At 39.8% G+C, this 12,697-nt stretch overlaps 1 protein-coding gene across 2 annotated transcripts in view; it reads right to left on the reverse strand.

Annotated features, from left to right (window-relative positions):
* Positions 1-12,697, reverse strand: part of SLC2A13 (solute carrier family 2 member 13) — a 282,752-nt gene that overhangs the window by 211,477 nt on the left and 58,578 nt on the right. The gene's annotated exons all lie outside the window — the stretch shown is intronic.

Consider the following 12,697-nt stretch of genomic DNA (forward strand, 5'->3'; position numbering starts at 1 on the left):
ATTTAAAAAACATTCAAACGGAAAACTACAGTAAGTATTAAGGTATTTACAGATAAAAAAAAAACAAGATAAATAGTCTTGCATATAGCCTGGTGCCTCAACCTCAATGGAATGAAGGGACTTTTTATTACCTGTAAAATCCTATTCTCAGAGCACAATACAGGACACAGCACCTTCAGGTAATGGGACACTGGTAAAGCTATTCAAAGCTTTACATGTATATTTAAAGAATCTGAGCCATTTTAACTATACTAAAAAACATGAAAACAACAGCAGCTTACAAAAAAGTCCTCTATCCATTCTGATAAGACCACATAAAAATCATGCAGTGCAGGGTCATAAACCAAAACAGTATAAGAAATCAATAATGAATATACTAATAATAAATCCTACACGCAGAAAAGAAACATTTAAAGTAAAAAATATCTATGAAAAGTCTTCAATTTAAACAGGGTCCATAAAGCATCCTTCCATGTTCTTCAAACCCTTGAAAACATATCAAACGTAAACACAGTGTGCCCACCACATGAGTATATAATTATCTACTCACCATAAGTACCTGACCTTATTATTATTCCAGGTTTCATGTGCTTTTAGCAGCAATTAATAGTAACACACTATTAATTTGATTCTTCCTCTGATTCACCGCTATATCATCCACATCACATTGCACCCAGAAAGCATGTAAAAAAGCATTCCACCATTAAAAACATCAACTTTCACCGCTGATGAAGGTTATTCGACAAATAACATCCACTTTCCGAACACAGAAGGGGTGGTAGCCCAGCACACTGCTGTACATGCACAGATTAAAAACCCGGATGGCCGCACTCCCTTGTTTTTCAGAGCAGTGCTTTATTCAAAAACAGTCCATAAAAGCAGCTCAAAACTATACACAAGTACACCTGAGGTCTGGAAGGAGCACAGCAAGTGAGAGACGTGTGCTACCGGTCTTCCTCTCTTCACTGCGTGTACTTTGGTAACATTGAGCTGCTTTTATGGACAGTTTTTGAATGCAGCCAAAGCATACAGGGAAAATGCCATCCAGATATTTCATTTGTATACCATTAAAAACACTGTATTTAAAAATTACAAACAAAAACATCACTGATACATGCACTCACATTTTTGGTGCAACAGTCTACACTGATAGAACAAGCTTAACCACTAGCCTACAGGGCACTTATACCCCCTTCCTGCCCAGGCCAATTTCCAGCTTTCAGCGCTGTCACACTTTGAATGATAATTGTGCGGACATGCAACACTGTACCTATATGAAATTTTTATCATTTTTTTGTGACAGATAAAGCTTTATTTTGGTGGTATTTAATCACCTCTGGGATTTGTATTTTTTCTTAAACCAAAAACCACTGAATATTTTGAAAAAAAATGTTTTTTCTTAGTTTTTGTTATAAAATTTTGTAAATAAGTGATTTTTCTCCTTCACTGATGTGCGCTAATGAGGCTGCAGTGATGGGCACTGATAGGCTGCACTGATGGACACTGATAGGTGGCACTGATGAGGAGGCACTGATAGGCAGCACTGATACATGGCACTGATAGGCAGCACCGTTAGGCACTGACTGGCATCGTTAGGCGGCACTGACTGGCACTGAGGGGTGACACTGAAAGGCAGCTCAGATGGGCACTGATATGTGGCATTGATGTGCACTGGTAGGCACTGATATGTGGCACTGGTACAAGGCACTGATGAGCACTGACTGCTGGCAGAGATGGACACTGACATAAGGCACTGATGGACACTGACAGGTGGCACTGCTAGGGCTACACTGATCATCAGTGCTCTGATGATCAGTGTACATGTCCCCTCCGCGGAAAGCCGATTACCGGCTCTCCCCTCCTCTCAAGCTGTCAGCGTGACAGCTGCCGCGCAAGTGCAGTGAGAATGGGAGGACGTCATATGACATCCTCCCAGAACGAGAGAGTCACCTTGTGCCCGACATATTACTGTATGGTGGGCGGGAGGTGGCTAAAGTGATTCTAAAGGTTATTTTTTTTTCTTTTTGGAAAATAACAAACATGTCTATACTTACCTGTTGTGTGCAGTGGTTTTGCACAGAGCTACCTGGATGCTCCTCTCCTCGGGTCCCCCACAGGCTCTCCTGACTTCTTCTGTCTGTCGGGTGCCCCCACACCGCTTGCTATGGGGGCACCCACTGCTCTGTGTGTCCATTCACGCATGGAGCCGTGGCTTGGCCCTGCCCCCTCTCTCTCCTGATTGGCTGACTGGCTGTGATTGACAGCAGTGGGAGCCAATGGCTCCCACTTGCTGTCTCAGCCAATGAGGAGGCAGAGACCCGAGTCAGCCAAGGCTGTCGTTCACATCACTGGGTCGTGATGAGGCTCAGGTAAGTATTGAGGGGGATAGGGAAGCTGCTGCACACAGAACGTTTATTACCTTTATGCATAGAATGCATGAAGGTAAAAAACATTGAGCCTTTACAACCACTTTAAAGTGGTTGTTAAGGCTGAAGGGTTTTTTACCTTCATGCATTCTATGCATGAAGGCAAGAGAAAAAACTTCTGGGTTTTGCTCTTCCCACAGCTCCCCAACACTCACCCGAGCCCCCTCTCGATCAAGCAATGTGCACGGGAGCCTCTGCTGTCCCAGGCTTCTTTCCTCACTGGCTGAGGCACAGCAGCGGGAGCTATTGGCTCCCACTGCTGTCAATCACAGCCAGTGAGCCAATGAGGAGAGAGCGGGGGGGCAGGGCCAAGCCACAGTTATGTGTGTCTTATGGATGCACCAGTGGCCACCATAGCATGTAGCTTGTAATTGGGGGCACTAGGCAAGGGCGAGGAACCAGGAGCGCCAGCAAGGGGCCCAAGAAGTAGAGAAATGGGACTGCTCTCTGCAAAACCATTGCACAGAGCAGGCAAATATGACATGTTGGTTATTTTTTTATTTTTTTTAAAAGCTTTAATATCACTTTAATTTGATTCAGCCTCTATGTCACTGCAACTAATGTATCACAGGTGTATCAAGTATCTCTCCGCCCACCTGTACCTCTGCATAACATTGCAACTCCGCTCTGCTTCAGAACGCTACATTTGAAAGCTGTCAGAATGTTAATACCAGTATGTGCCTTGGCCACATCTCCCAATGCGGCGATTCCTCACAACAGGACTTTGACTGGGTATCCCTGGTATTGACATCCTAACAGCATTACGCACAACCTACAGACACCAGCAACAAAAACTAAGGATCACATGTTATAAAGGAGTTATCTGAAGGACTAAAATTTTGAGTTGCTTTGCGAATGTGCAAACACCTGCAGGTGCAGTATATAACCCAATCTGCTATGATTGAAGACCAGTCTATTGTAAAAGAAAAATAGGCCCTTTAATTTCAAAGACTTAATAGACTCAATGAACTACAATGAAAAAAAACCAAAACACACAAAACAAATGATAAGCAATATCATCCCCCCCCACTTCATGTCAGTATTTAGCATGTGGACCTTTGGCAGCAATTATACCTTTGATTTTGTGGATAGATCTAAGCAAATCATTTCTTCCCATTCCCATTCACTATTTGCAAAAAGGTTTAAAGTTTGCTTTCAATTTTGCAGGGATAACACCTATATTTGTTACGTCAATCACTTAGCATCATTTTAAAAATACTTGAAGAGTAACTAACTCTTTTATTGAGGAAAAAAAAATTCCCTTATGGATGATCTATGTACACTGCAAGGATTTTAACAAACTTTGTTGTGGATTCCTACCTTTTGTTATTCTAAAGAAATAGCTGTTTGTCTGTGTTCATGTGTAAAGTTAATCTGTATGGGAGTGGTATTATAAATATCAATAAGCTACAGTTCCTGCAAGGCTCTAACAAGGAAAACTGCGTCCTTGCCGGCCATCATTCTGCTACAAGCCGTGTGGGAACTGGTCATTTTTTTTTCTCAGTCTATACTCAGTACCCCATGACGACAACGTGCAAACAGAATTTTAGAAAGGTTAGCAAATTTATGAAAGAATAATTTAACCACTTGCTCTCCTGAGGATTTACCCCCCCCGACCAGGCCATTTTTTGCATTACAGAGCTGCGTTACTTTAACTGACAATTGCGCAGTCATGCAACGCTGCACCCAAATTAAATTTACATCCTTTTTTTCTCCCATGAATTGAGTTTTCGTTCAGTGATATTTGATCGCCTTTTTGCTCTATAAAAAAGAAAAAAAAGACATACAATTTTGAGACCAAAAATAATATTTTTGACTTTTTGCTATTAAACATGTCCAGTACAAAAATTAAAAAAAATTAAATGTTGCCAAAAATTTACGCTAAAATGTATTCTGCTACATGTCCTTGCTAAAAAAAAAAAAAAATCCCAATATGTGTAAATTAATTGGTTTATGCGAAAGTTATAGCATTTACAAATGGCGGCTTATATACTGGGTTTTTTGGGGTTTTTTTTACTAGTAATGGCTGCGATCAGCGACTTATAGACTTATTAGAAAAAATCCCCTCTATTACTTTTCTGGGGACAACCCAAAATTTGGTGTTTCCCATCACTTTCTACAATAATGGTAAAACAGGACAAATAAGACAGATGTTTACAGAACACAAGCACAGGAAATGATGCAGTTTTCTCTCCTGGAACCCTTTTCGATTCCAGAGAAAGAAGAGAGCAGAACTACTGAGTACAAGCACTATACTGACACTAAAACACTTAAGCATATTATAACCCCCTAATTTTTGTACAGATTTTTTTTTCACTAATCACTGTATTAGAGTCACGGGTCAATTTAACGTCAGTCAGCATCCCTCCTAGATAGCGTCATATTGCTGGCCACATTATCACCAGCACATTTAACCCTTTGATTGCCAGGAACACTCTTACATACACACTATAAACCTCCATTACTAGTATAGTGTCAGAATGGATCAATATCTTTGATCAGATCAGAATTATACTAACCAATACCAATAGTATAGTGTACCCAAAAACACAGCGTTAACAGGATCAGCCCTGCTGACACCTGCCAGCACCTGCATTAAGTCCCTCTGCCCCCCCCCCCAATAAGTGCAGTGTCAGTAGATCACTGTCACTATTGATACACTGCACACAAAACCGCAGTGTTCGCAAGATCAAACCTAATCTCTGCTAGCACTAGCAGGTAAATTTTTTTGTAGTGGTTCAAGCAGTCCCTGACAGCCATGTGCTCTTTTTCCTGTGAGTTGCACTAGGTACCTGTAAATTTAGTTGCCAAAAATGTCCAAAGAAAGGTACACTAGTGAAGAGTCCTAAAGGATTCTGAGAATGTCAGATGAGAGCGAAGGGGAAGCCTCACTGACAGAATCAGTTACAGAACACAAACCTGTAGACAGCAGCAGCACCCTGACAAATATCTCAGACAATGGAGAAGAGGTCCCTGCTAGCATCAGGCATACTTGTCCCTGTGCCCGAGTTGCTGAGATGTTAGAATTGCACAATGATTCCCATATGTAGTAGAGTGCTAGTACTAGTGCCATGCTACCTTTTGGTGAACTGGCTAGCACCAGCAGCCTAGTACATCCTGGCTTTTTACATACCAGCACTGCAGTATCACTTGGTGATGAATCCTATAAGTGCAGTACAAGCTGGTGAGGTGGCTAGCACAAGTAGCATCCCACAGCCATCAAATTTCAAACACAGGTTTGTAGAGCCCATAGCGTCCATCTGGACATGCTTGCAAATCCTCATTGGCAGCCCACAGATTCTATAGCACCCGAACTTCCCCCATGCACTGGCCAACCTGGAATTCTAGTGGAAACAGCATGTTTAACTTCTCCCCTTGATTTTCTTGAGCCGCATCTGTATCGATGATTTGTCCACCAAAGTATTTTATATGCTTACCAGTATACAGCCGCCAAGCCAAATTCAAACCTTTACAGACCATTCACATGGAAACCTATCACGGTTTCAGAGTTTAATAAGTTTTTGGGACTATCCCTCAACATGGGCATTACTAAAAAGAATGAGTTGTGGTCATATTGGTCCACAGACCCGATTCATCATATGCTCATGTTCTCTGCTGCATAGCCAGGCATAGATATGAGAATATACTGTATCATTTAAGTGACAATTTTGTGTAAAAAAAAAAAAATTACAATTTTCAATGAACTCAACATGCTTCTCAGCAAATAAGCAAATAGCTTAGGGTCTCTACTTTCTGAAAAGGTGTCATATGAGGGGGTGGGGGGGGGGGGATTGTGCTTTCCTGTCATTTCAGAGCCTCCAAGACTGTAATAGGTAGTGAGGAAGTGAAATGAGGAAATTATGCACCTTCAGACTTTCACAGGAGTCACTAAATTTTGAGCTCCTGTGTGCGTCTAGGCTCCCAAAAAATCCCCATACTCAGGAGACGTAGCAGAATATATTTTGGGGTGTAATTCCATATATATTCATGACATGTGTGAGCAATATATCTTTTACGTAACAGAAAAAAAAAAAAAAGTTTATAATTTTCCAAAAACTTCCATGAACTCAATATGCCTCTCAGCAAATATCTTAGGGTGCCTACTTTCTGCCAGGGGGTAACTTGGGGGGGGGGGGTGCTTGTACTGTCCTGGCATTTTAGCACCTCAAGAAATGCGATAGGCAGTCAGAAAGTAAAAGCTGCAGAAATTCCAGTATCTATACCATGGTTTGTAGGCACTATAACATTTATACAAACCAATTAATATACACTCGTATATTAACATACACTCGTTGAGATTTTTTTCTACCAAAGACATGTAGCAGAATACATTTTGGCTTACATCTATGATGAAATTTGAGGGATGTAAATAAGTCCTTATTCTGGCTGTGCTGTTATTATTTCATGAGTTATGAAATATATTGAAGTTTTAGACTTCTGGCTGATAACCAGTATACCAGGAATGTGTATTGCTACAGTATTTCTGATAATGGGAAGAGCTGGCAGGTATCTGTTAAAACTCCAGTCACTCAAGTGGGCAAGCGAGACAGAGTTATGGGGCACGGAGATGTGTACTGGGGTTAGATTCTGCTACGCCTATTTAACAGACTGATAAGAGTGTCTAGAATGTAATTAAGAGGTTGTGGACTGTATAAACTTAAAGTGTGTGTGTGTGTGTGGGGGGGGGTTCACTGTGGCTATGCCTGTTCTTCTGACAAAATGGCTGGGATGAACTGAGCAAAGATGGCTGCCACATACATTTCATGGATCCAGTGCACAAAACATTACAGGTTCAACCAGCCTTTGCCTCATAAACAGCATAAATTTTTCTATGTACACTTGCACACAGTTTTAGAACAGGAAGGTTGTTCTAAACATTTTGGAGAAGTAACCACAAATCTACTGTGGATGTAGGATGCCTCAAATAATCTTCTGTCCCTTCATGTAATCCCAGGCAGACTCGATGTTGATACCAGGATTCTGTAGAGGCCAAACCATCACTTCCTGCACTCCTGGTTCTTTACGCTAATAGTTCTTAATGAAATTGGTTGTATGTTTGGGGTCATTGTCCTGCTGCAGAATAAATTTGGAACCAATCATATGCCTCCCTGATGGTATGGCATGATGGAAAAGTATCTGCCTGTATTTCTCGGCATTGAAGACACCACTGATCCTGACCAAATCTCCAACTCCATTTGCAGAAATGCAGCCCCAAAATTGCAAGAGACATCCATTATGCTTCACTGTTGCCTGCGGACACTCAATATTGTGCCGCTCTCCAGCCCTTCGGCGAACAAGCTGCTTCCTGCGACAGTCACATATTTCATATTTTGACTCACCATACCAGAGCACCTGCTGCCATTTTTTTGCACCCCAGTTCCTATGTTTTTGTGCATAGCTGATTCGCTTAGCCTTGTTTCCACATCAGAAGTATGGTTAAACAGCGGTAAAGGTTATTATTGTTATTCGTCATTCATAAAGCACTGCTACAATTTCAGCTGTTTCAAACTCCTTTATATTTTTTAAAGCTCTGCATTCTTAAACTGATCTAAGGCTGCAAAAAAATTGGCACAATTAAAAGTCAGAAGACATTAAAATGCCATGCTTGCACATAGTCTGAATGTTTATTCGTAAGTTCACATAATGTTAAATAAGTCAAGAGCAGAGATAATGAGATTAGGATCAAATAATTAGTATGATGTAATGTCTGCATTAAAGAGAATTGTCAACCTGTATATTTTATACACAAAATGACTTAGCCCTGTAATGCAATTTCATAACAAGACATCACAGAATAGTGTTTCACAAGAAAAAACTAAAATTTTATTTAGGCCAAGAATATAAGCCAGGAATAGAATGAGTCACAATGATTTCTATTCATAGGTAGGTGGTTATCCATATTCATATCTCATTTAAATAAAGAGGATGTTTCACCATATGACACAGAGGTGTATTTAAATGTCATAGCATGCATACTGTTTATCACAACATTTTACAGTTTTTGTATTTGTTAAATGCATGGTTAGAAATGTAATATGAACAACTGACTGTTGGTTTGGTCATTGCTATATTAAAAACTCAACTATGGCACAACAAAATCAGTAGAGATAAGTGCAGTTTACATGAACTGCCTGATTTTATTGTTAGTTTAGTCCAGGATAAAGCAGGGGTTTCAGATGAAAGATGGGCTCTTTACACAGCTAAAGCACTCAAAAGGAGGTGGGGAAATACGGCCAACTCTGTTGCTAAAACAGAAATGGCAATAAAAGAATTTCCTTCAATGGAGAGGATAAAATACTTCGCTATATGGTTGCCACAGCCAAACGCCACTCTAATGAACAGAAATCATCACCTGCACTTCTAGGAGTGTTGATGTCCTGGACGTGCAGTCCACTTAGTGGTTCCCCCTGGCAAAACCAAAATTACTACAGGACTCAGTAGATATGTAGGGGGTCGGCATAAGAAACCACTAAACCCAGTGAAGGGCCATGGGGTAAGCAAATACAGGTATTTTGAAGGGAATTTTTTTTTTTTCATTTGGCATTTCTGTTTTAGCATCAATTTAACTTTCTACTCCCTGTAAGAATTAACTGGTAAAGGGGTCTTTTAGACACCTTACTGTCACTACAACACTACGCTGCAAAAAAAAAAAAAAAGTAGAAGGGGGGGGGGGGGCGTGGCTGGAGCAAAAGCTGAATGGCTGCATAACCACACAGCTCTGCTGTACTCACAGTGCCAGCACACAGCAGCGGCGGACCTGACACTCCAAAAGCGACCAGAGGAGAGGCAACAGCCCGGTGACCCTCAAGGAGATGACAAGTGATCCCCAACATGGCAGCAGCAGCTCAGGAGCCTTCTCTCACTCAGCACACAGGAAAGTCTCTGCAGCTTCTACTGTGACACCTGTTAGGCAGAAAAAAAGCTCTATCTTATGGCAGCCTGTCTCCCCTGCTTTCTCTACTTCCTCTATAAAGAACCCATCAAAATCTAAACCTAGAATGACAGATATTAACCCACAGCATGCTGTAACGGATTCTCGCACTAATACTTCACATTCTGCAAGTAATTTCTCAGATCCAATGGCTAACTTTCCTACTACTAGTCAGCCTATTTCTGATACATTAATGAAGGAGATGTTTCTTTCATTAAGATCACCCATACAGTCAGATATTATTAACTCTATGCAACAAATGAATCAGAGATTAATGATCTTGGCGACAGAGTTGACCATGTTGAAACGAAAAAGGGAGAATACACCACTTCCTTTAACATCCTAGTACACGCCCAGAACGAAAGGGACCAATCTGGAGGATAGATCATGACGTAACAACATTAAAATAAGAGGCATTCCAGAATCAATACAACCTGACCAACTGAGAGCATATGCCCAAGAGCTCTTTCGTGCTCTCCTACCTGAGGCTACACAGATCTGACCATCGATAGATTACATCGCCTTCCAAAACCCTCCTATCTGCCAGATAAAATACCTCGAGATGTCTTGATGAGAATTCGTTTCATGTAAAAAAAAAAAACATCATGGAAATTGCGTGCAAACCCCAAATTTTGCGTGCAAACCCCAAATTTTGCCTGCACAATTCTCCTTTTTACAGCTTTTCACATATTTATCAAAGCGCACCATGCAACTCAGGAAAAATCTCCTCCCAATAACAAAAGCTCTACGAAACCACAAAATTATTTATCCTTGGGGTCACCCTACTAAATTGATCGTTACCAGAAATGACTCAATCATCACAAATCAACAGCCTACAGGAAGGTCTACAATGTCTTAGAGTGTGGGACAGTCTCCAAGAAAGCGACCCTCAACATTCTACCAACACCATTTGCAATCTTATCTCATGGTCCCCGCTCAGATCTCATTTCACATGTTTAAGCAAGGCACTGAGGGTACTCCCCTTACCGAACACACTACCTGTAAGTATGCCTACCAATGGCAAGATCACTTGTTCTATTTTTGCCCCAAAAGTACTATGCAATTTTTATTGTGTTTGAATCTTGGCTAAGATCCTATTTTTTACTGATTTGTTATATGTTCAGTTATCTGATTTGTTTATTTTTTTCCTTTTTGTTTCTACTATCGTGTAATTCCTGATAGTCTAAATGGTTTAACTGACATGTGCATAAAAATTTATTACAGCTTTAGGGGCCCCTTGGTTAAGCCCCGATTAATATCGGTAAATACATCTATTCAATGGCTTTAAAAATTATCTCTATTAATGTCAATGGCTTGAATCATCCTGCCAAAACGTCCAAACGTGGAAACAGGTATTTAAAGATAAATGTGATATACTCTGTGTTCAAGAGAGTCATTTTGTAGATTTGTCCCTCCTAAATGCTCACAAAAAAAGTTTCCACATGTATATACTGCCTGCCAAAATAAAGTCACCAATCTTATTCGAGAATTGACCTTATATTGGTAGATAAATGGCTACCACATCAACCATAGGCAATATAACATGGTCAGACCACGTGCCAGTTTCAATTGCTATTTTGGATAACCACTTATTGATTCCGCACAAGCTCTGGTGCGTAAATTCGATTCCATTATAAAAATCCCCAACAATAACTTGATACTTGAAAAACATCTTGGAGGAGTTCTGCCATATAAATTCACAATCTGTTTCAAACTCTGACACACTTTGGTGTGCTCACAAAGCATATATACGTGGTATAATTTTACAAATGTGCACTAAAGCTAAATAGCAAAGAAATAAACAGCTTAATGACTTACTACAGGATATTTGCAAACTAGAAATGCAAAATAAAGCTCAAAATCAATCAAACCACCTTGAATACACTCTCCAGACTAAGGAACGAATTACGCTCCTTACTAATGTACCAATTTGATACAAGTACGCAAAGAATAAAACTCAACTACTATTCTAATGGAAACAAAGCAGGGAAATACCTAGCGAATAAAATGAAATCCCTGCATACTAGAACTAAAATACCGTATCTTATCAACCCAAAAGATAAAACTAAAATCACTAATCCTCAAGAAATAGCAAATTCATTTGCTAGTTACTACAATTCACTTTATAACCTAAATCAAGACAAATCCACTCTCCAATCTTCTATTGAAAACATACAAGCATTTTTATCACAAATTTGATTACCCACTCTTTCGAAATGACAATTAAGTATCTTAAACTCCCCTATCACAATAAATTAAATAAACAGAACAATAGAAAAACTTCCCAATGGCAAAAGTCCAGGACCAGATGGATTTTCCAGTGAATACTATAAAATTTTCAAAAATACAGAGTCCTCATCTAAACCAACAATACACTGATGTGTTTTCTTCCACCTCATTACCTTCCAAAATGCTACAAGCATTAATTGTAACAATCCACAAATCAGGTAAAGATCCAGATAACTCACAAAATTTCAGGCCTATTTCTTTATTAAATACTGATATTAAGATCTACGCAAAAATTATAGCATGCAGACTGGCCAATACACTCCCAGATTTGATCAAGCCTGATCAGTTAGGCTTTACTAAAAGTAGACAAACATCTGACGCAACCCGGAGACTAAACAACATAATTCATTACGCAGACTCACATATAAATTTCCTCCTTATTACTTGCTCTGGACGCGTAAAAGGCTTTTGATAGGACACACTGGACTTACATGTTCCAAGTACCGCATAAATTTCGATTTTCATGAACAATTATTAATGCTATTTCAGCACTTTACTCAAATCCTTCCACCCAAGTCTATGTATCTAACATGCTATCCAAAGCATTCTTAATTATGAATGGTACCAGACAAGGATGTCCATCGTCGCCACTCATTTTTAACCTATCAATTGAACCTCTTGCTGAAACTATAAAGACACAATCCAGATATACATGGCTTCTATATAGGTAAAGACCACCACAAAGTAATGCTCTTTGTGGATGACATTTTAATGCTAACTAATCCCTCTACTTCTTTAGCAGCAATTCAAAAAACTCTCATACAAATCAGTAATATTTCCTATTATAAAATAATTGCATCCAAATCTAATATCTTTAATCTAGGTGTAGATCACATTCTAAAAATGCATCTCCAAAACAAATGTCCCTACATCTGGGAAAATTAAGTCATTACTCATCTTGGAATATTGTTGACAAACAAAACCTTTGACCTAGGAACTCTCAACTATTCTAAATTAATTCCAAAAATTCAAACCCACCTTAATCAAATGGCTAAACGTGAACTATCCTGGTCTGGCAGACTGGCCGCATTTAAAATGTTCATATTGCCAC

The sequence above is a fragment of the Staurois parvus genome, unplaced genomic scaffold (assembly GCF_062004578.1).
Source record: "Staurois parvus isolate SC_StPar_1 unplaced genomic scaffold, SC_StPar_1.0 ptg000019l, whole genome shotgun sequence".
Taxonomy (NCBI): domain Eukaryota; kingdom Metazoa; phylum Chordata; class Amphibia; order Anura; family Ranidae; genus Staurois; species Staurois parvus.